Here is a 26,738-nt window from a genome sequence, read left to right on the forward strand (position 1 = left end):
GAGGCGAGCAGATGGGTGCGGGGCTACTTCCATAAAACTTGATCTACAAGAACAGGCTGTGGGCTGGGGTGGCCTCTGGGCGGTAGTGTGCCCACCCCTGCCCTGGGGGCACTACGCTGTTGGATGTATTAAGCTGTGCACCCACAACTCATTACTAACTTTAAACAGACAACCTAAAATTGCATCTGGGTGACTTGAGACAGTGAACGTGCAAAGAAAGCAGTGCTTTGTTCCAGAAGTCAAGCGGGTGTGCGCTTTGTTACGGAGAATGAGCACAGCGAAGGGGAAATGGCAGGACGGGCTTCTGGTCCTGGGGACTTTCACGCAGCTGCTCCCAGGAGTCGTCCGGACAGTCATGCAAATATCACATCAAGTTAACAGGCTGCTTTCAGGACCCAAGTGCAGAAAGTTTCATTAGAGCTTCTCAGTTCTTTCAGGGGTCACAGAAGGGTGAAATTAAACAGAACAACTGAGTCAGTTTGCAAACGACATCCTTCATTTGTTTTGCCTTTAAAAATTATATATTTAAGAGGCGCCTGAGTGGCTCAGTCGGTGAAGCCTCTGCCTTCAGCTCAGGTCATATTCTCAGGGTCCTGTGACCGGAGTCCCACATTCAGCTCCCTGCTCTGCGGGGAGTCTGCTCCTCCCCCTCCTTCTGCCTCTCCCCGCGCTTCTGCATGCGTGCTCTCTCATTATAAAAATTATATTTAAACAGACTTCAGTTTTTAGAACAGTGTTAGGTTCGCAGCAAAAGCGAGCAGAAGGTCCAGAGACCTCCCACGTGTTCCTGCATAGCCTGCCTCGCTCTCCACATACCCCACCACAGCGACCATGAGTTCATGTTGACGAGCCTACACGGACACATCACCACCACCCAAAGCCCACAGTTTACTTCAAGGGTTCACTCTGGGTGCTGCTCACTCCATGGACTGAAACAAATGCACACACATCCCTCCCTACGGTATAATCCCTAAAAAATCCTGTGTTGTCTCAACATCTTTTCCTGCCCCAATCCCTGGCAACCACTGATCTTTTCACACCGTTTCTGGTTTTTGCTTTTCCAGAACAGCCCAGTGTTGGAGTCATAGGGTCATTTAGAGTTGTTCAAACTGACTTCTTTTCACTTAGTACTGGGCATTCGAGGTTCTTCCATACTTTTTCATGGCCCGATTCAAGCCCATTTCTCTTTAGTGCTGAATAATATTCTGTCGTTTGGATGGACCATTTATTGATCTGTTCACTTCCTGAATGTCATCTCATCTTGGTTGCTTCCAGGTTTTGGCAATGATGAATAAAGCTGCTGTCAACAACTGTGTGCAGGCTTCTGTATGGATATGTTTTTAACTCCACCGGGTAAATGTCATGCTTCTAAATGCCATTAAAGGGGCACCTGGGTGGTTCAGTCGGTAAAGTGCCCGCCTTCAGCTCAAGTCCCAATCCCAGAGTCCTGGGATCGAGTCCTGCATCAGGCTCATTGCTCAGCAAGAAACCTGCTTCTCCCTCTCCCTCTGACCGCCACTCTCCCTGCCTGGGTGCTTTCTCTCTCTGTCAAATAAATAAATAAATAAAATCTTTAAAAATTAAAAAAAATAGTAAATATCATTAAAATGATGTAAATAACACATGTTCATGGGAGAGCTTTTCACTGGTTCTCAACTGCAGGTCGTTATGACCACTGAAGGTCATCTGCCCCAAAGGCAATGTCTGGAGAGACTTTTGTTTGTCACAAGGTCAGGGGGAGGTGTCACCAGCAGCATCTAATGGGCAGAGGCCACGGACACTGCTCAACATCCTACAGCACAGAAGACATCTCCCCTCCAAGAAAGGATTATCTGGTCGCCAACGTCAACAGAGCTGGGGCTGGGCAATCCTGGTACGAAGGTAAAATGTCACAAGTCTTCCAAGTCACTCTGGGTTGCTGGCTCTCAGTGTGGAAGGCCTCTACAGTAAGCTTCTGATTTTTAACAGAAACACAGCCTAAGAAGTATAGACTCCTCATTCCTCCTTTTGTTCTACTAGTCATTCTCTCGTGTTTTTAAAGATGGGGGGAAAACCGTGAATGTAAAAATACTTCATTCAGTAACGGGAGGCACCGGTCAGCTGTCTCCACCAGGAAAGCCCCTGAGCGGCAAGGCTATGCCCTCATCTGTACGCGAGCACACCCCACCCCACCCCCACGTGCGGAGGACGTGTATCTTCTGTTAAAGCCCCTTCATGTCCATTCTGTAACACGGAGACCCTCTTCGTGATGCCCATTTTGTAGGTAAAAAGGCCGACTTCTTAAGAGTTTCAGGGAATGGTCTAGACTAGTTCCGCAGCTTCTAAGTGGCAGGATTTGAATCCCAAAGTTCTGGCTTTGATCTGTGCTCGCATCACTTCACATCACATCCATTCACACCTTCCGGTCATCTGGATGGAAGGGAGGGAAGAATTTATTCTGCACGATGGAACAAACAGAAACTTGCAGCTGCTAACGTAACTTATTGTGGGAAGTGTCCCAAACGCTCTGAGACGCAACGCGCTCCATGCACTTCACTCGGCTCCTCTCTAATACTCTCAGCTGATCTGAAATGGACTCAGCCAATTACACTGTATCATCGAGCAACTGGGTTCAATTCATTTTTGGATTTTCTGTGAGCTTTTGTTTTTTCTGGCCAATTCACATCAGGCTCTGCCAGCCAGGGAAGCTCTGACAGTCGGTCAGGTGTCTAGACCCCGGCAGCTGGAACAAGAGGGAGCTATCTTAGGCTCTGCATTTTGCTGGCTGTCTTGTTACCAAAATCTAGACTGACTGGAGTTTTCGACGGACATCGAATATCTTAAAGAGATCATTCATTCGCTGATGAGGTCATCAGCTCACCAAGAAAGGGGCAGGATGTGCGGTCCATTGAGGAAGTTGGAACGTGGAAGATAGGACTGCTTTCTGATCCACGGAATCCCAATCTTCAGCAGTGAGCACCATGTAGAAGTGTCTACTCACTACCACTCCTGCGAACACTTTCGCTCTGCTGTTCCATCTGTCTTTAAGATGTAACACCTCCCTTATTCCATCACTGGTCCTGGACAGTTGCGAGACCACAAGCAGCACTGATTATTAGAAGCAAGAATTGTAAAGTCAAGTGCAACACACACAATGGACCCCAAAAGTGTGCATTCACACCAGGCCCAATGTCACGGGTCTGTAGCTACCAAAGAGGAGCACCTCCCCATTCGTAAGATGACTGACTGTTGCTATCTCTGTAAGAACGGTGACCTGTCGATCCACTTTCCTTTCTCACGCTCTGATGTTGCTCCCTGGAACCCACTGCTCAGTCGGCCTGGGGAAGACTGGGACTCACAAGGCCACACAATTTGGCTCTCTTGGTCCCATGGACCAAACAGTTACATCTTCTTCTTCCTGGATGTAACAGGACTGAATCGCGGGGACACCGGTTTACTCCCGTGTGTGATGGCTGCAAAGAGCAGTGTGCAGTATTCAATCCTTTGGAGTAACAAATAGTTGAGGCAGTTGGCTTGCAGGACCAAGAATTCGACCATCTCACTAAAAGGCACTCTGCGGTAAATGGTGGGAGGCAGGCAGGCACTAGCTGTCCTCTGTAAATGAAGGACACAGGACACTGAAAGGAAACATACCTCGTGCCCAGAGCAGGGCCTAGCATGACACCTGCCAGAAAACTCAGGGTTTCCGGAGCACCTGGCTGGCGGGCTCAGCTGGCCGAGCATGCAACTCTTGATCCTGGGGTCAGGAGTTTGCAGCCCATGCTGAGCACAGAGATTACTTAAGAACAACAACTACAACAACAATAAAAAACCAGAAGATGATGACAACGATGACTCGTGTTTCCCTATAATTTAAAAAGGTGACTGAGGGATGCCTGGCTGGTTCAGTCAGTAAAGCACACACCCTTGATCTCGGGGTCCTGGGTTTGAGTTCCACGTTGGGTGTAGAGATTACTTAAGAATAAAACCTTAAAAAATATAAAAATAAATACCAAAAAATACAAGGACAACAGACTCTTGTGACAGAGAAAAGAACACACGATTTAAAGCCTTTTGAACTTTCTGTGAGTCAAACAGCTCAGCGGATGGGTCATCAGAATCCCCAGGTTCCCAAGGCCTTCTGATGGTCCCACTGGCTCTGGAGCCTGGGCTGGGATGCTCCCATAAAGCGGAGAGGCATCTCGTCTTGCCCCGTCAGGAATTCGCCGGCCAAAATGTCCATGTGTGATGCAAAGAGAAACACCCAGCATCTGTGCGAAGCTTCGAGGCTACAGGAAGGCGAGTTCAGGGCGCCGCTGTCCCCCCACACTGTCACCGCCCACCCCACCCCCGCCAGCAGCCCAGAGACTTTGCAAGTGTGCTGTCAGGAAGGTGTGAACCTGGAGGCAATCCCAGGCCAGCTGGCCCTAAACCCCATCGCCCTCCCCAACAATGTCTGTGTTCAGGGTGCATTTTTAAGGGACTCTTTGCAACAAAAGACAGAAAGTTCCGTTGTGTCGTTCTAGTGGTCTCCATTTCCCCTGAAGGTCAAACTCTGGCCTCAATTCTGCTTGCCCTTGTGCATCACACTGTGCTTTTACCCAGTCTTAGCTGGCTTCCTCCTCCCTGGATTCCAGTGTGGTCTGCTTCCCAGAAGTTACACTCCATGCCAGGAAAGGGTCATGTCTCCTTTACAAGGCAATCTGGCAGACTTCTGCAGAAGCATCACCACCCCAGAGTGAGGCCGGCCGTGGCGAAACCTCAGAACCCCCGACGGGAGCTGTGTGTCTCCTGACGAACACCATAACCTCTCTGTGCCACACAGCACAGCGCTGGACACTTACACTGCATAGATGCGCATATCCAAATATATGTAAAGCCAGGCACGCAGGCGGGTAACAACGAAGTTATGATTATAACCGCAGCACAGCCACAGCCGTGAAACCCTGGCCACTAGAATGCCCTGCTCCTTCTATTCTACTGATCATTCTCTCATGTTTTTAAAGGTGGGGGGAAACCATGAACCTGAAAATACAAAACCAGATGAACCTTGTTTGTATTTTACCGCCATGAGAAATGTTTTAAATAAATAAAAATTTAAAAGCCAAGATGAACCTAAAAACATGTGCGCCACTCACTACTCAAAAGGAACACGTTTCAGGAGGTCTCTTTAAAGGGGCTAAAACTGTCACACAAATAAACATGTGAGGGAATCGAGTTTTCCTTTCAACTGGAACATAATCCCTTTTATCTGTGGTTTTCTTATATGGAAACTTACTACTTGATTCTCGAATTCTGAATTTTCAAATGAGCAAGTGTGTTTGAGAAAGAAAGTGAGCAGTCGGATGAGGAAACAAACCGGCTCAGACCAACAGCAGATCAGACCAGCCTTGGGGACTCGACTCTGGAGCAGCGTCGCGGGCACGGCCGTCGTGCTCTGCTCACGGAACGATTTCACCTGCCTGCCTCCTCGCTTTCACCGAGTTATCTCACCAGCGAGTGGGCAATACTCTTCTTCATGCAAACACAATTTCAAACACAATTGCCAAAAAAAGAAAAAGCCAATGCTCCATTTCCTTTAGAGAGGAAATACAGGGAAAGTAAAATTTCAGGGTACTTTCTAGATTAAACTTAGCCTGTTTTCCTTTGAGCCTGTTCCAACTTCTGTGAGGTCCTAAGATCATGTTCGTGAGGGACAGAAAATCCTATGGGGATGCACCGACAGGGCATTATGCTAAGTGAAGTCAGAGAAAGACAAATACTATGATTTCACGGATACAAAAACAAACTGACAGCTTCTTCCCCGGGGTGGGGGGCGGCGGACACGGGACACGGGGGTAAATACGGTCACCGTCTAAGTGTATCCGTCCCTGTGGTACAGCTGTCTGCGTCCATTAGGAAGCTCTGGCGGCTTTGTGTCTCACCACAAATTAAACTTTGAGCAAAGTGTTACCCTAAAATGATATTCTGAAGATTTCACTAAAATGAAGGAAGATGTTAAATGGTGGAAACGATGCTATTTCAGGTTTCCGGTTGTGTGAACAGAACTTCTCACAACCCGTACACAGTCCTTGCTGCAGAGAAAAGCTTTTTGCAAAAAAAAATGTTGAAAACACCCTACAGTTCCAAGTATGACATTTACATGGTTTTATTGAAATATCACAGATTAAAAATAGAACACTGCCTTTTAGTAGGGGCACAGACCTTATCCAAAAAAGCAGAGAGGGAAAAAAAGTGAATTTTGAGGTATCATCCTCAACTTTGGTTCCTTCATTAGTAAGAGATTTCTCCCTTATTCACCGGGAAGAGAGAATTCCTTAAAAGACAGTACAGAGAAGCAAATTTTGGAACTGAAAATGGAAAAGGACACATATCTGAAATGCGCAAGTCTTGAAACTCGGCTGGGGCTAGTTAGGGGGCCCGGCTGGCTCGCTCAGTAGAGCCCGTAACATTCTTGATCTCAGGGTTGTGAGTCTGAGCCCCACAATGGGTGTAGAAATTACTTAAAAATAAAACCTTAGGGAGAAAAAAAAAATCGACTCGGCTGGGATTTTAAACTCTACACCTCTGCGGGGCCTCGGCAATGCGCACTGGAGGCTTACACGTGAGAAAGGGATGGAAGTGAGGTTTAGAACTGGGTGATGAATGAGGAGGACGCGCCATGCACCTACAAAGACCCGTGGACAAGTCCGTGCTCCGCAGGCGCGGTGGTCAACAGATGTAAATACGCTTGTCTGACTTCTCATGAGCCTAACCTGTTAGCCCAAAGGCTGGCAAACTCGTCCTTTAAGCATATGAGTGTAATGAGTTTCCGCTTCTCAGCCCACAGGACTTCTCTGTCACAATCGTCTACCTTCGTCATGCCCAATGCACAAACCAACAGGGGTAGCTGCGTTCCAATGCAACTTTAATGATGTACAATAAAATCTGAATTTCACAGAAGTTCACGTATCAAGACATTCTTCTTTTTTGATATGTAAAAATGTAAAAACCACCCGGAGCTTGTTGCCGGTAGGAAAGGAGGCACTGGGCTAATTCTGGCCTGTGGGCGTTCTCGAGCTCCACTGCTAGAGCCCGTGAGTCATGGCTGCATGCCATTTCCATCGCATCTCCCAACGATTACTTCAAAATGAACCCTCAGGAAAACAGTGTGATGGCTCCCAAAATATTAAACACAGAATCACCACGTGACCCAGCGATGCCTCTTCTAGGTACAGAACCAAAAGAACTGAAAGGAGGCAGCTGAGGAGATATTTGGACCCTGGCGTTCGTAGAGCGGCAACATATTCCCAGCAGCGAAGAGAGGAAAACAATCCACATGCCCACCGACGGACGACCGGATCCACCAAGCTCGTATAAATTATACACACACACGACGGAGTCCTAGTCAGCCTCTGAAGAGAACAAAATTCTGATACGCGCCACGCTGTGGGTGGACGACAAGGATGTCACGTTAAGGAAAATGAGCCGGACACCAAAGGGCAAGAATGTGTGACCCCACCCGTGTGCGGCAGCTGGCATCGTTACAGAGACAGAAGGCGGAGCAGGGGTTGCTGGGAGTGGGCAGATGGGCGGGAGGAAAAGGAGTTACGGCCCTAACAGCTACGGAGTTTGAACCTGGGAAGACGAAACAGTTCTGGGGATGGACAGTGAAATCTGCATAATGCCACTAAACATATGTATACTTAAAATTTACCATTTTGACCACGTTTTCTTAATTTTTTAAAAGATTTATTTATTTAAGAGTGAGCATGGCTGGGAGAGGGGCACAGAGAGAGGGAGCAAGAAATCCCCAGCTGACTTGACACTCAGCACGGTGTCGACACAAGGCCTGATCCCAGCCCCCAGAGATCATGACCTGAACTAAAATCAAGAGTCGGATGGACGTTCAACCCGCTGAGCCACCCAGGTGCCCCAAAATGGGGAATTCTATATTTTGCGTATTTATGCCACAGTAAAAGAAAATCAACCTGCAGTGCAAATGCATTTCTTCCAAAGACTCGACTTGTTGGTTAAAAAGAAACTTAGGTCAAAACGGTGATGAGAGTTAAATCGCAAATCAGCCATCTTATTTTGAAATGAGTGTCAAGAAAAAATGACCACTTTCTCTTCCTGAGCCAGTCTCAAACCCTTAACCAGGAAACACAAAATGGACTCTGTTCTCTCCAGATTCATTGTTGACTCTCTGACATACTTCCTGCTGGAACAGAGCCGTTCTCTAGAAACAATCTCAGAATCTTGGTACTTTCTGAAATATCTGCACATTAGTCACACCCGGAAATTCTCAGGCCAGTTTCTGTCCTTGGGGAATTTAGCTACATGGTGGCAAAATGACACATTTTGGTTAATTAAATTCGTATTAATCTTTGCAGCTGGGAAATGGGATGGAAGTTCTTGTTCAATCAAGACCATAAAAGCCATTCAAAAAAAAGTTGAGCACACTATGCTGTTCAATGATATTCAGTACCATCCTTGTGGTTACTGGCAAAAGCTCTAGAAAGAGCCTGAGAAAAACAAGAGGTATTCAGATTTAATTAATCTCAGCCAAATCATTTTTCCCTACCTCAGATGAAAGCTTCAGGGAAAAAAGGAAATTTCGGCATAATTCTTAGTGGAAGCTGTTCCCCTTACTTTGAAACAAGAAAGGAGCTAGTAAGAGGATGATGTTAACAAATTCCTCTCAGGTTTCCAGATGGCAGTTGACTACTCTGATCTTCTACAAGCCTGTGTCAATCTTTACGAAAATAAAACAGGTTATCAAATGACTGTGGCACGTTAGTGAAGCTTCTGAAAGGCATCATTTCTGACCTCTGGGCCCCTCCCCCGACTGTGCCATCAGTGCCTCGGGCAGTCCTGAACCGCCATTCACCTCCCCCCAGAGAACTCTGTCCCTGGCTCTAGCCCCCAGATGCATTTCTGGTCCAGGCCCTCCCAGCTCCACACTCGTCCCACATGATGTGTCCTCGTGGAAGTCCAACCAGCAACCCAAATGCTGCCTGTCCACGATGGGACCTGCACCCACCTCCCACACCAACACCAACGCCACCCTCCTCCCACCTGCTGTCCCAGCAGATGATACCTCCTTCTCGGCCTCCTGTACCCAGGACATCTGTGGTGATCTCTGCTGAAGTATCCCAAATCTGGGCTTTCCCTCCTGGCCCCATGGAGCTCCGCTAGTGGAAAATGAGACTGTCTTCTGCCTGGGAGCGGCCTACAGCCACTACGGTCCCTCCCTGACACAGGAGCCAGCCACTAGCTGGTGCCATGGGAAGACACTGGAGGGTTTCAAGTCCGAACTCACCACCATTATGACTACTGATGGTTGTTCCCTGCACACACAGCTCTGATCCCATCCCCTTGTCAGACGCTTACTCCCATCACATCAGACCTGCCCGGTCTGGCTTTTCGCCTCTCATGTTCCTGAAGCTCGGTCCTACTGCCTGGTCTTGGCACGTGCTGTTCCCGAACTCTCTTCGGGCTCTTCCCAGGTGTATCCTCATGACTTCAACTCAACCATCTCCTCATCAAGAGGCCTTCCCCTTTTTTTTTTTTTTTAAAGATTTTATTTATTTATTTGACAGAGAGTGCAAGTAGGCAGAGAGGCAGACAGAGAGAGAGAGGAGGAAGCAGGCTCCCCACAGAGCAGAGAGCCCAATGTGGGGCTCCATCCCAGGACCCCGGGATCACGACCCGAGCTGAAGGCAGAGGCTTTAACCCACTGAGCCACCCAGGTGCCCCAAGAGGCATTCTTACCTCTACCATGGAACCCCTTCCACCCAAACACATGACCCTGCTCCTGACCTTCCCAGCCCGTGTCATTACCCAAGCACCTTGTCTGTTTTTCTGCTTATTGCCTGTCCAGCTGCAGCAGGCCGGGATATCAGCACCTGCATCCCTGAGCTCACAGGGCCTCCAGCTCAGCACCTGCAAATCCACAAAGCTTAGCTTTGTGCTTCAAACAAGAATGAAACTTAACAGACAAGCACCAAAAAAAAAAAAAAAAAACAAAAAAAACACACACAAAAAACAACAACAACCAAAAAAACACAACACCTTCCGAATACAGTAAGATGTACTTAACACTAAACTCCACTGAATACTGCATCTTCCTTCTTGATGACTCATGCACCATTTTCGGGTCCTGCAGGGCTTTATAGTAAGCGGCAATGATAATCATATAGTAAGTGTAGAAGCAGAAGCTGGGTGAGGGGGCGCCTGGGTGGCTCAGTGGGTTAAAGCCTCTGCCTTCAGCTCAGGTCATCATCCTGGGGTCCTGGGATCAAGCCGCACGTCGGGCTCTCTCTCTCTGCTCTGTGGGGAGCCTGCTTCCCCCTGTCTCTGCCTGCCTCTCTGCCTACTTGTGACCTCTGCCTGTCAAATAAATAAATAAAATCTTAAAAAAAAGAAGCTGGGTGAGATCACAGCCGTCCAAATTAATACCCTTATGAGCAAGCAGCAGTGCCTTCCCGTTGTTACTTACATGTGAGAGTTCAGTATCATTATCACATAAACCTTACAACCAAGTTAGTCCAACACATACATCACGCCTAGACTGCAGCCTTCAGGGCACGGTCTAACAATTAGAAGATAAATCACGACCAGTTCTTGTGAAGGATTCTGCTACTCCCAGTGGCCAGGATATCCTTCAGACACATAGTGTCCCCAAACCCATCCAGGGCTGCTCAGCTGCGTTCGGCTGGCCTTGCTCCTATTAACTACAAACTACAGAGACATCACCCAAACGCAGGAAGTACGAGTGCGCACGGGACCTGTTACTAGCTCTTTCCAGAAATGAACTTGAAGTCCCTTTAGACGGATTCGGTGCAGGCAAGACAACCAAGCAGGCTGGGGATACGGGGGATGTCTGGTGAGACGCAGACAAGAGATTTCCATGCTGCTTTCATGTGGGAGGACCAGAAGCTAGAAACCCAGAAAAAGGCGCTAGGCATGCTGGGTGGAGTCTCCTGGGGGAGTTCTGGCTGGGACTCCTTGGAGCAAAGGGGAAGACAACCCTCCGAGTACTCGCAGATGACTGGGCATTCACATGCTTTAGGGGAAAACAACCAAACGTAGAAAGATGTGTATGCCTCTTTTAGGATTCCCAGCTTTTACTGACTTTTCCAATGAAAATGGCAATGCTCAGGCCAGATTTTGGGGGAAGGGGGTTATGGCCGACTTCTGTCTTTTCACACAAAACTCTCTATAATATCTCTGGGTGATGAATATGTATTTATCATGGGCATAAATCAAGAAGTCATTTGTGCTTACACCATGAAATTCTACATAGCTAGCAGTGACTGCCTACTTTCTGGAGTCCAGAGAAAGCCCAAGCTTCTATGGCTAGAGCTTCACAATGTGAAATTACACAGTAAAATCACTACAATATTCCAGATACCACCCCCCAAATCCTCTGAAGCTCCGTTACAAAATGTGTCCAAGTGCCTAATATGTAACATAAATTACTGTTATTTTCACTAAAACTGAAATAAGTTAACTCAAACTGGAATGTTTTCCACATTGTTAAATGTTAGCTTATAAAAACTCATTTCATGAACATTCTGTCCTAAATGCAGCTATCTGCAAAGGGAAATGTGTGCCTAGGAAATAGGATAAATTTTAAATAGAAGACAAAATGCTGATCTCTGATCTAGTCCCTCAATCTCTTCCCTCCACCTTCAAAGGATGCTTAAAACTCATTTCTTCCAAACATCGGTGAGGTAGAGCCTTTCTGACCCCAAGAGGAATGGTTTGTTCACGGCGGTCACCTTGGGCTCCCAGGGATCCCTGGGAGTGTGTAGCGCCATGGAAGGACCAACTGCAATCACTGGGATGGCTTCCTTGTATGTCTCACGCCTCCTCCAGAAGCCAGACCTAAGACCCTTATACCTGTCTGCAGTTACGTATCTATTCCAGCGGTTCTCATCAGCAGGGTGATGATGTTCCCCTAGGGGACACTGGGCTCTCTCTGGACACAGTTTGCGTTGCTCTAACTGTTGCGGGGAGAGTTACTGGTACCTGTGGGTGGGGCCCAGGGCTGCAGCTCAACACCCCACAACGCAGAGGACAGCCCCACCACCGAGAACTATCCAGCCCCATATGTGAATAATGCCCAGGCTCAGAAACCCGTTCTGTCCCCTTATGGCAATCTATGCGGTTTTCCCGCAGCCCGTGTTCATGTTCTATACAAGTTTAACTTCTCTCCTTGCTCCTAAGTTGTCTGCCAGACACCTTCACTCTTTTGGTCGAACTCCATCTCGCTTTTTCTTTCCAGCGTTCGAGGACTATTCACATAGGTTCTGGGCATCACTGTAGGGAGGCCAGCGATCCACCAAGTGTTAATGTTTCTATCTTCTAAAGCTACTGTCCTTAGAAGATAATGGTTCAGTATATTTGTTCCAAACAAATACAGTCTGCCTACATTCAACAGAACCAAACAAATACAGTCTGCCTACATTCAACAGAACCAAACGCTTATCACATGGCACTCAGCTTTATTAATCAGCAGGTCAGGTGACGCCGCCAGCAACGTACGTAATTACTACAGCTGACTTGTATTTAGGGCATCTTCCTCATCAAGATGGGAAAACACACACACACACACACACACACAAGAAAAGATCCCCAAGGATGGTCTGCGTCCCAGGATCTCAATGAACCTCAACTTCCATTCTGCCTAGAAGGTACTCTGTACACTGGCCCACAGCCTTCGGCTACGACCCAACGGTGTCCGCCCTCCGCGCAGAGACGGACAGGGAAGCGAGGGAAATAAGAGAGAAATGACCAGGTACAAACAGGCTCAGGATGTCCCAGGCGTTTATTAAAATGCAGAAGAAAAACCATTTTGAACATCAGTCCATCATCACGCCTACCTCACAAGGCAGTACCTGCCGACACCAAAACTTTAGCCAATGAGGCCAAAAATGACAGGTCGAATTAAAACCAAATTAAAAACGCAGGCGCTGTACCTCCCGTCTCCCCCGTTACACCGCTCCTACTGGATGTCAGTGGCTCGATGACTCCGGACACTGCCACGTGGATGAAGCCCGCATGCAAGCCCTTGTCGCCACCCGCTCAGCTGCCACGTGCACACCGGGGTGTCCGAGTCACCACAAATGTAAGGAAGCAATCCACATGCACCGGACCCTCAAACGGCATGGTCTAACTGCGTTCATCTCTTCTCGAGTCTAGGGGCCGTAAACCTCCATTTAACGAGACCGCTCTCAGCGAGTGGAAATTCAGCGCAGCAGGGCAGGGGGGCACTTAGAACCAGTGTACCAGGGAAACGTGAGAGGATTCACGAAGCCTCTCAGAAAGCAAAATACTTTACCAAAGGCTTGGTATTAATAAAAAGTGCTCCGCTGGCACACATTGTAACGGCATCGCCACTGTAAGAAAAGCAGCCTGGGTTCTCTTTACTGGGTCAGAAGATGCTACTGGAACAAAACTGGGCCTTCTGACTTGTCAGCTCGCCTCACTCCACCTGCCTGATCACAAGCCTCTCAGTAGTTGAAAGAAGATCCTGCTCAGGGAAAAGCATTATGTTTGCTAATTTCTGCACAAACCCCAAGAGAAATCAATTTCACTTTACAATTTTTCTAATTGGCAAAGGTACATTAAAAAATGTGCGAGTTTTTTTTTTTCTCAACCAAGTGCTGTTATACAACAGAAAACGTTTTACCTATCTTTCGAGAGCCGGTCCCTGAAATGCATAAAATGCAGTGTAACCGACAGCGAAGAGACTTCCCCGGCTCTCGTTTGTGGCACCACATCTCCTGTGTCACACGGAGCACTCACTTCTCGGCCCACGAGACAGAAGATCTTTGTCGGCTTTGTTCACTGCTATATTCCCTGCATCTAACATGGCTCCGGATGTCCACACAGTAGGTGCTCAATAAACGCAGGCCGGTTGGCCGAATGTTTGAGTGAATGCAAATGACTGAAGAGCAGAAAGTTCCTGGAGAGCTTAATGGGTGCAAATACTCTGCCGCGAGCTGTGCGGATGGAGGCGGTACTAGTGGGAAGACCACAAAGACGGAAGATCAAGTCCTTTCCTGTGCCAGGTGGCCACGACACACAGTCCACGCACTCATGTCAACAGAAACTCCCAACACTGGGTTCCACCTTGTCTGACCTAGGATAGGAAAGAAAAAGAAAGCCTCCCTTTGGTCTTGGCTACTCCAGTTAGCCCTCAGAACACAGGGGAGATCCTCGTGGACAGAGAGAGAGGTCTCTGCGCACGGGGCAGAAACTCACAAGACAGAACGGGGCCTCGAGCCCAGTCGGCCAGTCTCCCCTCACCCATGTCCCCCTCCATCCTTGGAGAACAGGACAGCTGGACTTCCCCACAGGACCTGTTTTCCATGCGACCCAGTTCTGGCCGATGACTAGAAGTCAAACTCGCAGCTTCCTGAGCGCGCGCTTCACATCGCACTGCCGCCGTCAGCAAGTACCACCAGCTCCTCTCCTCCGTTTGGGAACTTCCCTCTTCCGCATGTGGCACCAGATTTTCTTTCTTTAGAGCCCTGGGGTGCAGCGCCGCCTAAACAAAGCTTGAAAAAAACCGCCTTTGTGGGGCGCCTGGGTGGTTCAGTGGATTAAAGCCTCTGTCTTCGGCTCAGGTCATGATCCCAGGGTCCTGGGATTGAGCCCCCCATCGGGCTCTCTGCTCAGCAGGGAGCCTGCTTCCTCCTCTCTCTCTCTCTGCCTGCCTCTCTGCCTACTTGTGATCTCTGTCTGTCAAATAAATAAAATCTTAAATTAAAAAAAAAAAGTTCTGTCTTCATGTTAGTCTCTGTCTCTGTGTTTAAAAACAAAACAAAACAAAACAAAAAAACCGCCTTTGTCAGAGGAAGCATCCCTGGGCTCCATCCCAGACTCTGAACCTGAAAGTTTCCTTTGTCAGGGCCCGTGATGCAACCGGTTGGACGCCCTTCATCTTGAGTGTACAATGGGATTCGCCTTTTTTATCTCATAGAGATGCTGTAGGGATAAGAAAGAGTGCAGACGGAGGGCCTGATCCCTTTCCAGTGAGACGAGCCCTGCCTTCTCGGGGCTAACTCCCGATACCAGGGAGCTTGGCAGGGGTAAGCTAAGGTGGCCATGCTTGAAAACGGCCCAACGCGGAGACGGACAAACCATCAAGATGACTCAGTGGAATGTACAGAATGCTTTTCAAAGGGAAGGTGAAAGCACGGTCTGGGATGTGATCATTAACCAGGAGCCTGTAATTCTGAGCATTACTTCCTTTGTTACAGGCGAACTTGGAGGGAGACCTGCACCGTCCAAAAGAAACAGGTCAGCTTCTGTACAGCTTTAAATTTCAAACTGCTGTGACCTGTAAAGTTATTTTTCATAATACACTGAGATTTAATATATACGCAAAATAGCATCATTTCAACATGTGCTCCATATCGAAAATTAATTGAGATCTTTTAGGTTCCTTTTTCCAACTCAATCTCCGAAATCTTCAATGTGTACTTTTCACTATGACACATCTCGATCAGGAAATTAAATTTTCACTGGAAATACATAACTGCTATCATAGTTCAGGAAATGTAGACGTGAAATCACAGATCACATTATCTACGTGACTCCCAACATACTTAAATGTTTTCCAATAACTAAGCCAAGTACTGACGTTTAAAGTCAAATCAATTAAAAGGAAATGCAATTTTAAAGTCCACCCCTCAGTGACACTAGCCACGTCTCAGGTACCACAGCACCACATGGCTAGTGGCTACCTGACTGGACACAGCAGGTCACGACAGCTACTAAGAAAAATCCTTGACTGTGGTCTGCAGGATGGAGGCATATGGGGACTTCCCAGGCCAGATGATTCCTCCGTAACGGGTCCTCATGCAGATTTTTAAATTACATGCCCACAACACATTTTGTCTTAACCAATACCACATATTAATAAATTATCAAAGTTTAAAACTATCTCCTCCTAAAAACAGTATTAAGTTCCTTCTTCAAAATTACTTTTCATTATCATGAGCTAGTTCTCACAGTTCTAGATAATGGACCTCAGAGTCTCCAACTGGACTGACCTAGGAGTCCACGTTTACAGCAGGGGCTGTAAATGCAAATTACACACAAATTTCACAGATGAAATGGTAGAAAAAAAGACATAAAATATCTTGTCGATAATTTTTCACAGAGATCACTTGTTGGAATGGAATGACAGTGAAACAGAATGTATTAATGTATCATTACATATTAAATTATGCTCTGCAGTATTAACCTGATGTATATTAAGATATGTTGCAATATTAATTTCACTGGTTTCTTTTTACTCTGTATTGTGGCCACCAGAAAATCACATTCGGGCCCCCATTCTAGTTCTACCGCACAGCACCCATGAAGATTGCTTCTAGGTGCCTATAGGCTCCGAAATGCTGATGGTGGTCACCAGATGAAAGCAGACAGTCTGTTTTAGCCACAGGATTCTGGCATTAATTGTGACAACTGCCAATTTTTAATTATATGCTATAACATCTTGTTTATTCCTTGACCAATTTGAAACACATTAATCATCACAAACCATTCCAGTTGAAGACTAGCTTTCTCTCGGAAAAAAAGGAATTTTGTGTTTGAAGTTACGTTTTAATATTGTAAATCACTAGAAGTTCCATCAGACATCTGAGCAAGGTGCAGGTGAAAGCCTGAGTCTCTCAGAATGCCAAGGTCATCGGCAGGTCACCCCCAGGTGAGCAAAGAGCCCCAGGCTCAACTCTGGGCTCATTATACAATCTGAGTTTGGAGCTTCCAGGCTCAGCAGGTGGCACAGGTCTCATTTCCAGGTAAGGACCCAGGTTAGCTGAAGCTCCCTCATCTCCAAAATGGGGGTGACCTCACGATACCCACTTCCTCACACGTGGCCATAGGAACACAAAAGCAATGATGCTAAGTAACTTGCTTTGTGTAGGAGACAAAACAGCAGAGCTCAGGTCCCACTGGGCCACTAATTAAGAACAAAACACCTTCTCCAGGACTACCCTTCATCACTCTTTTTATCAGCATTACATTTAAGTCTTCTTTCAGGTCTGACATCCTCTGCCCCCAACTTTCAGGGATTGCTTCATGATTCTAATGACTGAAGACCCGCCCATTACACACTATGGAGAATCATTGCCTACAGGGCTGGAGCCTGGGGGTGAGGGGGGCCTACCGCATGCCGGTCCTCAGGGACCACAGACAGCGACTCAACTGTCTTTGTTTTAGCAACGGGATATCACCGCAGCCTGAGGTTCACGTTGAACCACTAACACACCACCCTAGTAATGGAGCGGGAGGAAGGAGAAGGAATCCACTCTGGTGGATGTGGGAGCTGTGTGCGCTCAGTGAAACTGAGTTCAAATTCAAAGTCATCAACCTTGACCCACATTCCGGAGAGGCACGCAGAGAAGGCTGCTGCTCCCCGTTCTCGACTTCTGGGCCTACTGCACACCACAGAACTAAGAAAACTCTGAGTCTGGGGTAGGAAAACAGACAGGAAATGGAATCTTGAGTTGTGAGGAAATGCCCGACATTGGAGAAAATGGCCATTTCCCCATGGATTATCTCACCTACTGACACTCGGCAGGAAATGACTCATTCAAGCCCTGGATAGCCTCTTCCCCAATCAATGTACTTTTGAGCAACAATGCCCAGACACCACTACAGCACTCCACCTGCAATGCTGTAAAAGGACAGGGATCCCACCCCCATAGTATCACAGCTCAGTTCTTCTGAGTAAGAGCTTCAGAGAGCTTTAGAAAATTCCGTGCCCAATCGTCTGATAAAATGCTTCACATGCGACACAGAGCCTGTCGCAAAGTCGATACTCGATTAATTCATTTGTATGAGAAGACATATGTCACCCACATACACACACTCACGCGTATCTACACATCCTTTGGAAACACTGAACTTCGGCTAATGACGAGTGGAAACAAATTTGACAAGTTTGCCAATTTATAATTATATTTTAAAGATCTTTTATTGGCTAACATAAGAATCTGTGCTTTTCCTACAGCTGTCATTCTATAAAAATACTGACTTTTGATAAGCATACTAGGAAATAGGAGATGAGTGGAATGCACGTGTCTCTGTGACTTCTGAACACATCAACTTACATGATAACTGCCGGTCTTACCTCTGGTGCACACAGACTCCTTGAAGGAGAGGGGTAGCACCAATGACATTAGAAACACATGCGAAGGTATGACCTTAGTAAATTAATTGCTAACGTCCTGCTTTTGGACGTAGATCCTGTTTAAAAATGCAGCCCTAATATGTAAATTCAGTTTGGCTCAACTCAGAGGAATAATGTGCCAGCAAACATCAGAAATGACCCATTTAGCTCAAAGTGACACTGCAAATCCTTAAAACAACTGGCCTTCAAGGAAAATCCAGAAAGCGTCAAGTTCAAAGAATGAACCTGAGGAATGCCGTTTAAGAGGGCTTTTGTCCAAATCACAGGGGAAAAAAAATGCAAATGGCTGACCAACAAGATAAAATAGTCCACCTCATTAGTAATCAAAGAAATGCAAATATATACATATATACATATACAAAAATATATAATATATAAATAATATTATTATATATACATATATAAAGATGCCACGCATTCCCAGCTCAGCTGACCACCATCGTGGGAGCTCTCGAGAGGCCTGTCCCCCCCTCCAGTACTATACAACTGGAACGACCTTTCAGGAAAGCAATTCGGTCATCAGTCTCAAGAGCCCTACAATTCTACTTCAAGCAAGCTATCCTAAAGCACAAACTGGAAGCGATGTAAATCTCCAACTACGTGTGTTCCGTAAACTACAGCACACGAACGTGACAGGAGAGGGGCACACAAATACATTCATTAAATGCTGGCAGACAACCCATGCTTCCTCCGGAAGCTTAAGTGGAGATGAGCGTGAGACAGCACAACATGCAGACTGCTACACACGCCCATGTACAGACATTTGAGAGAAAATACACCAGAACACTGATGGCGAACTTCCACGGATGGGTTTAGAGGAGTCTAGTTTCTTTCCATGCTATTTTATTTGTTCAAATTGCTCACATTATTTTTTAAAATCAGAAAAGAGTTATGAAAACCGTGGCACGCAAAGAATAATTACTAGGTTCCACATCTGGTATTAACAAGACACATAAGATAGCTATTCACCTATTTCTTCCTTTCCTAAGAACATCAATGATGTTTTTCCTTCTATCACGTGATGTGTTGGGGCAATTCTTTTCTTCCCTAGGAATACACGCACCAACCTCCTCTCAGTCACCTTTTTGGAGTTTTATGATGCCAAAGTCTCTAAACAGTACATTAAATATTTATGATTGATATTCGCTGCTTCTAAAAATACACAGAGGAGAAGTTCTCTTAACAAGGCCTCCACTTTGATTTTCTCGCTATTAAACCGGAACCGTGCACCCCGCAGACGTGCTGACAGCTGCCCACAGGTCTGGAACTCACCGCGCTGGGGTCCCCTTCCTTCCCCGCGGGCCCAGGGGCCTCTCTGCCAGAGCCCGAACCTGCACGTCCCACGAAGACCCCGTGTCCACCGGGCCCAAACCTGCTCGTGCCAGCCGGACCAGGTAAGTACATGTGTGAAAAGTAATGGGCGCGCAAAACTCTCTTCTCCCAGAACGACATCAGATGCTGTGTTGCAGTGAGGCCAACCCAAGGCAGACCGCGAGACACAAATGTGTCATCAAGACAGCTGTAGGGCGGACAAGGGGGAACAGGTGTGGGAAGAGGCCACAAATTCGTGGGTGGATTCTGCACAGAAATGCTTCCAGAGGTCTCTCCCAGTTCCCACTTCCACCTTAAAGAAGCGGACACCGGCAGAGGACAAACCGCAGGCTCAGCTGATGACAAGAGTTGACCCGAATGGGCCGTTAGGAAAAAGCTCTATCCCCTTCTGTGGAGAGGCTGGTGAATGAGCCGCACGTGGTGTACTTTAACCTAAAGCACAAACAACGCCCAGAGAAGCTTAACACACGTGCCCTGAGTGTGGGCTTGGGAAGAATGGCCCACGGAAAGGAAGAACAGTAACTGCGGAGTCGCGAGCCCCGGCACCCACCACCGGCAAGCAACCAGGGCGGTGCATCAGACGTACTGCATGAGGACGCCACACACCCCTGACAGCACGTGAGTGGAGGGCACTTGACCTCTGTGGGTCTTTGTCCCCAACACTCACTACCCGAATTTGACCCAGTGAAAAACATCAGCCAAACCCAGACTGAAGAACGTTCTACAAGATGCATGACCAGCTTTCCTCAAAATGATCAGGGTCATCAAAAAAAAAAAACAAAAAACAAAACAAAGTCTGAGAACCTGTCACAGCCCAGAGAACCAGAGAACGTAAGGAGAAAGCACGACTAACCTCGATATGCTGCCCGGGTTGGGATACTGGCCCAGAAAAAGGACATGAATGAAAAAATGGGTGAGACCTAAAAAGAAAAGTCTGAGACCACATTCCACATTTTATTTACATTTTAAGATTAACTCTAATCTCAAAATCACATATCCATACACCTATTTCCTTTCTGTTCATTTTACTTAGATGCATGGTTTCTCAAACAAAGACTGTAAACAAATATTTACCATGTCTGTTACACGTAACACACCGGAACGGCTTTTAACAGAACTTATCAACCTCTCCACCCCGCCTCGGCAACATTTTTTATTATAAATACGGGTATCAAAACAATCCTGAACATCTTTTTGCTATTACTAGGAGTCAGCACCCACACTGCTTCAAAAATTAACAGAATTTGTGACAGTATTTATTGTACCTGCTACTTCAGGCAAATTCAGCTGAAGCTCTTTCATTCAGCAAGACAGACGAAGCACGCCACTTCTGTTTTTCCTTCTCAAGATGTGTTTTTACTTTTCAGAAGCACACATGCTTCCACAGCATCTGACTCGCCTCTCCATGCTTTCATCTTGTAAACCTGAATTCCATTTTGAGTACTCCAAGTTTATGCTTAAATGATAGTCCCTTAACAGAGGAAAAAGAATCGTGCTGCATTTTTCCTCCTGGAACCTGAAAACGTAATGGTGTACACATATTAAAAACGTGCTTACGAATGTCCAGGTCATGTTTTCCATGAATTCATGGAATTCTTTCACTTATGTGTGGGTGTTTTTGCATTGTGATATTTAATCAAGACATTAACATGAATAGAAGGTGGCTGATGTAAGCCAAGTTTGAGATCCACTCAAATCAATATTTATCGTATGTTTGTCCTTCTGGTGGCTGTGGAAGCTGCGTATTTTCTTTGGACATCATTAGACGTCTTGGCTCTCGAGGTACAGCTTTAATGCTATATGAATTGTGCCATTTTACTAACACTGCTATGCTCCGGGCATCCACCATTCCACTGGAATTATTAATTCCATTCATATTCATTCTGGTTACAAATCTATGTGATGCAGAAGTTTCTGGGTATTTAGCTCCACATTCTACTTTAGGGCTATGTATTATTTTCATAATTTGTCCTGGTGGCCCAAGAATCATGCCTGTCCACCTTTCAGTGTCACATCTTCATCATCTTCAAGGCCCCAGCTAACCACACCATCGCCTCTTTTTGTCCTTCTCCGAGTTCTTCAAACAAGTGAAAATTACGAGGAACATTATCTCCTGTGGGGACCACCATCTTCTCCCACAGTCCCGATAAAAAAGTTTTATAATAATGTATAGGAGCAGCATTCCTTGTGATCCCCTGGTTTACCCAATGCTCTCTGATACCGGCCAGCTCTGGGTGTCCAGCCCGCAGGTGAGATGGCTCGTCCGTGCCTGCAAGAGACCGTCACAGAAGCAATGGCGCCTGTGAGCCACAGCGTGCCTGACTTTACCAGGGAGAGAACCTGCACACACACATGAACCAAACAGCCCAACCTGGGTCAATGGATTGTTACCGAGGGCTGCCACCAAGAACTCGTTCTTAGTGATGCATCAGAGTCACCGCAAATCCTCAACACATCAAAGATCGCTACCCTTTCCCAGAGGAAACACCTACCCACTCTTACCAAGTTACAAGTCTTACACAGGTCTCCCATTTCCACCATTCAAAACGCCCTTCTCTTTATTATTCTCTTTTTATTTCCAACTTTCCCAGCCCCCACCTTAACCCTCTGGATTATTCCCGTTATTATTCCCTGAATAACAGGGATGAAAATCCTTCAAGGATAAAGCGTAGAGCAAAAAGGAGGAAATGCCCTTCGAGAGCTGGACTAACAGTAAAGTCGGGCACCCGCAAGCTTCAGGCCAAAGCAACTGGCCACACTTAGGGCAAGGTCAGGCCTTCCTATCTGGCACCAGAACTCAAAAGTGCAGGTGAATACATCACCTGGAATTTTCTGACCTTCCCGATGCTGACAGACACCATGGGACCTGGCTCCTGCCTATGATGTCCTGGGGCTCAGAGCACTGGGTCTGGAGCTGTCCACTCAGAAAAGGCACTCCCCTCTCTGCACTGCAGCTGCCTTGTCCAGAAAACACAGGAGCCGGATGAGAATCTTAAGAGCCCTTCTCAACTCGAAAATCAGGATCCTATGAAATGTTCATTGACTCATTCTGAGTGTCTTAATTTGTAAAATGGAACTCCTACTTATCACCAGGTTCATTTCTCTACATCTGATGTGCCTTAAATTACTGTTCAAAACTGCCTTTATTACTCTATTCCGTCCTCTACAGCCACATCTCCAGAGTGTTGCCCAATGCCTGGTGCACAGTTCTCAATCAGTATCTCCCAAAGGAATGAACGAATGAATGATTCTAGTGCTGCATGAGCGAAGAGCAACAGACATGCTATCATCTTCGAAATCACGAGTAAGAGAGAAGATTTTGTACAGTATGGTACTGTCACAAAAACAGATACACAGATCAATGGAACAGAATGGAAAGCCCAGAAATGAGCCCATGATTCTAGTCAAGTCATCTGTAACAAAGGAGGCAAGAATATGCAGTGGGAAAAGACAGTCTCTTCAAGAAATGTTGTTGGGAAAACTGAACCGCTATGTGCAAAAAAGAATGAAACTGGACCACTTTCTCACCATACACCAAAACAAACTCTAACTGGATTAAAGACCTAGATGTGAGAACCATAAAACTCTTCAAAGAAAACAGAGACAGTAATCTCTTGCACACTGGCCTTAGCAGTATTTTTCTGAATACATCTCCCCAGGCAAGGGAGATAAAAGCAAAAATAAACAATTGAGACCACATCAAACTAAAAAGCTTTTATACAGCAAAGAAAACCACCAATAAAATGATTAACAAAACCTACCGAAAGGGAGAAAATATTTGCAAGTGATATATCCAAAATGGGCTCAATCCAAAATACGTAAAAAAACTCACACAACACCAAAAAGACAAATAATCCAATTAAAAATGGGCAGACGACATGAACAGACATCTCTCCACAGCGGACATGCAGATGGCCAACAGACACGTGGAAAAATGCTCCACTTCACCGACCAAGAAAATTCAAATCAAAACCACAATGAGATACCATCGCCTCACACAAGCTGGAATGGCTAGAATGAAAAAGACAAGAAACAGCAAGTGCTGGCGAGGATGTGGAGAAAAAGGAACCCTCGTGCACTGTGGTGGGAATGCAAACCGGTGTGACCACTGTGGAAAACAGTATGGAGGTTCCTCGAGAAACTAGAAACAGAAGTACCATGTGGTCCAGTAATTCTACTCTGGGTATTTAGCTGAAGAATCCAAAAACACTAATTCGGAAAAGATACAAGCTCCCCTGTGTTTATTACAATAACCAAGATAGGAAGCAGCCCAGGGGTCCACCAACAGACAGAGAAGATGTGGGATCTGCACACGATGCAACACTACTGAGGCACAAAAGAGTGAAATCCTGACATTTAGGACAACATGGCTGGACTAAGAGCGGACTTACATGAAACCAGCCAGTCAGAGAGACAAACACCACATGATTTCGCTTCCTTGCGGAATCTAAAAAACAAAATGAACAAACAAAAAACAGCAATAAAAAAAGAGGAGACTCACAAATACAGAGAACCAACCAGTAATCAGCCAGAGGGCAGGGGGTTGGGGGTACAGACGAAATAGGTAAAGGGGATTAAGAGCCACCAACTTCCAAAGTACAGCACGAATAAGGCACAGGGATGATCCGTGCAGCACAGGGAATACGGTCAATAACACTACAACAGCTTTGCCTGGTGACAGACCGTACCTACACTGATCGCAGTAGTTCCTAACGTGTGGAACTGCTGATCACTATGGTGTACACCTGAAACTAATATATGTCAACCACACTTGAATTAGCAATAAAACTTTTAAAGAATTTTCGGAAGAGATAAAATTCCGTAAACTTTGGGAACGTTTGGGGGGCAAACAAAATTTCATGAACTTTTCTTTCATTAACTCTGCATGAAGACAGCAAGGAAGATAATTCAATTTCAGTGTCTTGAAAGCGAAAGATCAACATTCCTAAATGTCCTGGGGCAGCAAGAGCATGTGGACGGGCAGCAATCCTGACAGCAACTGGAAGACTAACAGGGACACACAGTGAAGATGGGCACTGACAAGGCTCACTCAACAAATGCTTCCATTCGACTGGAGGGAAAAAGATTTGTCTCTCCAAGAATACAATTAAGAGCACAAAATAAGCACATAGTCATTGTTCTTTAACGGACTGCCATGTAGTAAAGTGAGAGTCTTTATAAGGTTCTAATGGTTCCAAAGCTCATGCCATGGGCATGGCTAAATAGAAAAAGATTTATTTATTTATCGGGGGTGGGGTGGCAGAGGGAGAGAGAAAGAGAATCTCCAGCAGACTCCCCACTGAGCGCAAAACCCAGCGGGGGACTCGATTCCACAACCCTGAGATCATGACCGAGCTAAAATCAAGTCTGACACTTACCCAACTGAGCCACGCAGGTACCCCTCCAGAATTTTCTGATAATCTGTGATGTACTCAAAGGAGTCATCTCTAACCAAGACGCCAATTTATGGTATAAAAGGCAGAGTGCTGTGGTAGGCAGCCTCGTCGATGGCACCCAATGTGCCGACCTCCTGGTATTCAAATCCTGGCCTATCCCAACCCACACCTGGCAAGGTGGGTCCGCGTGACCAACAGAATGCGGCGGAATTGATGATATGTATATCGCTTCTGCAATTAGGTATGAAATGACTATGGTTTTCAGCACTTTCTTTATCTCTTTCTCCCCAATCCCTCTTCCCCACTCTGTCCATTTTTCTCATATGGATCACTCACTCTGGGCGGAAGCCAGGAAATGAGTGGCCCTACAGAGGAACGGAAGCTTCCTGCCAACTTGCACATCCAGGAATGAGCTTGGAGTGGATCCTCCAGCTGGGAGAATTTTCACAGATCACAGCCAGAGCCGACAATGGGACTACAACTCATGAGACACCCTGGACCATGAGACTTGGATTCCTGACTCTCAGAACCAGTACCAGATACTAAGTGTTGGTAACTTTCAGCTGCTGACCACGGGATTATTTGTTACACAGCAACTGATAATGAATGCAGGGGCTGAAACCCAGTATACTAGGAGAAATGAACAAACATGGCCTAGAAACTAACCCCACCAATCCACTCCCTATCCACCCGCTCCGAGCCAATAATTACTATTTAATTCTACTTGTTTGCCTTCAGGAAAGCATAAAAAGACCCATACTAAATGGATCTATCTTGCCGCCATCAAGTAGTTTTTTTTGTTGTTGTTGTTGTTTTTTTTTTTTGAGACTGAGAGACAGCAGGGAGTGGGGGGTGGGGGACGCCGTGTGATACAGAAGGAGAGGGGGAAAGAGAATCTCAAGCAGGCTCCACACCCAGTGCGGAGCCGAAGATGGGCATCCGTCTCATGACCTAAGCCAAGATCAAGACCGGACACTTAACCCACTGAGCCACTCAGGCACCCCTCCAACAGCTCTCTTTTAAGAGTAAATTCTACGCCTATTGGGTAAGTCACTTCCCTCCCAGATGCATGCAGCCTTAGAAACCAGGCAGATACTTCCTCCCCCTAAGTCCCCAGTGAATATCTTGCTCCCCTCAGCTCAGCATCCCCACGTCCAAACGGTACAAGCAGTAGTTCTTCTCCTCAGATCCGAGGACAAGTTCCTGCTGCAAGTTCTCGGTTTCCTAGAAGCTAAATCCTAAACTCGGCTGATTTAGTTGAGCAGATTCCTGACAGGAAGACTCAAGCAGCTGGGCTGCATTTTGCAGCAGCACAGAACAGCACCTTTACCCGAAAGAGTCCCTTCGTGGCTTTAAGCTACTAATGTTACCTTGTGTAACAGAATTGAGACTTTTTACCTCCAGAGCAGAACTCTAGTTTGTTTGGCTGCCTTTTCCATGAGTCTGACACTAATGGCCGGAATGGACAGAATGGACAGATGCATACGCGCTCTAACTGGGACTCTAATTACGAAGCGGGACCTTGTCTGGGGAGCGTAATTATGATGCGGAATCGTATTCCCTGCTGAGAAAACTGCTACTGGAAGCCGATCCTCCAGGGCCCCTGTCCGTCTCCCAGGGCTAATTTGGGGACAGATCACCCGGGTCACCTCCTCTTTACTATCTGAAGCCACCAACGCTGCAGAGAGGGGGAAATTCCCAGGTCCAGGTTTCACCTTCCATGCTCTGAAACTTGCAAACACAGAGCATTCTTGAGCAGACGTGTCGTTCAACACGCTTCCCTCAGAAGAGCCAGGGAGTCCTCAAAGATGTCTGACTCCACATCCAAGACTCAC

The 26,738-nt window shown here is 46.6% G+C and overlaps 1 protein-coding gene and 1 pseudogene across 6 annotated transcripts in view; both read right to left on the reverse strand.

Moving 5' to 3' along the window:
• The window catches only part of LOC123935912 (F-box-like/WD repeat-containing protein TBL1X), a 209,869-nt gene that overhangs the window by 66,659 nt on the left and 116,472 nt on the right, over positions 1–26,738 (reverse strand). The window contains exon 1 of one of the 6 annotated variants that reach the window (XM_045996760.1): positions 13,658–13,676. The exons of the other annotated variants lie outside the window; for them this stretch is intronic. The gene's annotated coding sequence lies outside the window, so the exon portion shown is untranslated. Of the gene's footprint in view, positions 1–13,657; positions 13,677–26,738 lie in introns of those variants that run through there. 6 annotated transcript variants of the gene reach the window in all.
• On the reverse strand, positions 21,204–21,636 carry LOC123935795 (annotated as a pseudogene).

Source organism: Meles meles, chromosome Y, assembly GCF_922984935.1.
Source record: "Meles meles chromosome Y, mMelMel3.1 paternal haplotype, whole genome shotgun sequence".
Lineage (NCBI taxonomy): Eukaryota > Metazoa > Chordata > Mammalia > Carnivora > Mustelidae > Meles > Meles meles.